General features: G+C 33.1%; 1 pseudogene; it reads left to right on the forward strand.

Moving 5' to 3' along the window:
- The first annotated feature begins 643 nt into the window (after window positions 1-643).
- On the forward strand, window positions 644-733 carry LOC111540389 (annotated as a pseudogene).
- The last annotated feature ends 1,559 nt before the right edge of the window (window positions 734-2,292 follow it).

A 2,292-nucleotide genomic window follows, 5' to 3' on the forward strand; every position in this document is an offset into this window, starting at 1 on the left:
GGGAATCAAAGAGAACTTCCTCTCCCTGATAAAGTCCATCTGTAATAACCTGCACCTAATATCACACTTGAAGCAAAAGTCAAGTACAAATGGCTTTACCAGTGGATTCTACCATGCATTGAAGAAACAAATAATGCCAATCCTATACAAACATAGATGCAAACATTCAAAACAAATTATTAGCAAATTGAATCCAGCAATTTATAAAAAGAACGATACATTACATTTAACTTGGGCTTATTCTAAGAAAGCAAAGTTTGTTTACTACTTGGAAATTGATCAGTGTAACTGATTGTAATTCACCAATTAGAATGATGAAGAAGAAAAAAATTACATAATTATCTCAATAGATATAGGAAAGTCATTTGATAAAATTCAATACCTCTTCTTGTTTAAAATTAGAAAGGAATAAAAACTTAGCAAATTAATGACAGAAGGAAACTTCCTCAACTTCAGAAAGGACAACTACAAAAAAATTGCAGCAAATACCATTCTTAATGATAAATATTGAAAGACTTACCCTTGATATCAGGAGTGATGCAATGATGTTCGTTTTCACCTTATTCAACATTATATTGCAGGTCTTATATAGTGCAGGGCAAGAGGCAGAGAAGGATAAAATAATTGAAAATAAATAAATAGGATAATCTTGTGGTTCATAAGCATGATGATTGCCTTTTCACACTCGTATGAGATGAACCTTGTTATGATGTTGGCACATTCCCATCTGATCTGAAAAAGAAAAATAAAGAAAAGAAATAAATAAATAAAGCTGTCACTTTGTGTATCTGAAAACTGAAAATAATGTACAAATAAACTGATACAGCTAAATTAATTTAACCAAGTCAAATAAGGTTACAGTTCAATATGCAAAAATTAATTGTATTTCTATACACAACAAACGTTTTTTTAAAAAAAGTATAAAATATCCTTTTCTGTAGCATCAAACATAAGTACCCTAAAATAAACACAACAAAATATATGCAAAACCTGAAGACAAAAAACCAACATGCCTGATTAAGATAAATTAAAGAAGACCAAAATTGGTGGGGTAAGACAACATAGTTATAGATTTAAAAAATCAATATCATAAATGCGTTAATTCTCCCCAAACTGATATAAAATTCATTGCCATTACAATCAAAATTTTCAACTTTTAAAAAAATTTTGTGGACATTGACAAACTGAATCCAAAATTTGTGCAAAAGTACAAAGTATTAAAATAGCTAGGAGAATCTTGAGAAAGAGTAGCAAATTTGGAGGTCTTAAACTATGAGATATTTAGATAGATTATAAAGCTCCTATAATTAAGATGCTTGTGGAAAGGGCACAAAGTTAGCCAATGCACAACAGAACACAAGAGAGAAACCTAAAACAGACTAATGTGTGCTGTCATTTGCCTTATCACAAAGGTAAGATGACAGAACAATGGGAAATAGTCTTTTAAAGAAATGAAGCTTAATCAACTGCATATTCATATGGAAGAAAAAAAATTTTTTGATCCCTACCTCACACCATACACAGAACTAATTTTGGATGTGTTGTAAACAAAAAAGTGAAAAGTAAAACAATAAAGCTTTCAGAACATGGGAGAACATGTTAATGGCTTCCGAGTAGGCAAATATTTCTTAAACAGGGCACAAAACACATTAATCATGAAGAAAAATATTGGTAGTGGCTGTTATCAAAATTTAAAACTTCTGTTTATCAAATGATACCTTAAGGGTGAAAAAGCAGGCTGGGTGCAGTGGCTCACGCCTGTAATCTCAGCACTTTGGGAAGCCAAGGTGGGCGGATCACGAGGTCAGGAGATCAAGACCATCCTGGCTAACATGGTGAAACCCCATCTCTACTAAAAATACAAAAAATTAGCCAGGCGTGGTGGTGGGCACCTGTAGTCCCAGCTACTTGGGATGCTAAGGCAGAAGAATGGCGTGAACCCAGGAGGCAGACCTTGCAGTGAGCTGAGATTGCACCACTGCACTCCAGCCTGGGCAAAAGTGCGAGACTCTGTCTCAAAAAAAGAGTGAAAAAGCAGTTCACATAGTAGGAGAAGGTATTCACACTATATACTGTGAATAAACTCATGTCCAACATATATAAAGGAATTCTATAATCAGTAGGAAGAAGTACACATATTTCATATTTTCCAACAGAAAAATGTGAAAAATATGAATAGGTACTGTGCAAAGGATGATATGCGTGTATGCAAAAAACCTATGAAAAGACATTCAATTTCATTAGTCATTAGGGAAATGTAAATTAAGAAACCACAATGAATTATTACTACAC

This window comes from Piliocolobus tephrosceles, chromosome 13 (assembly GCF_002776525.5).
Source record: "Piliocolobus tephrosceles isolate RC106 chromosome 13, ASM277652v3, whole genome shotgun sequence".
NCBI lineage: Eukaryota > Metazoa > Chordata > Mammalia > Primates > Cercopithecidae > Piliocolobus > Piliocolobus tephrosceles.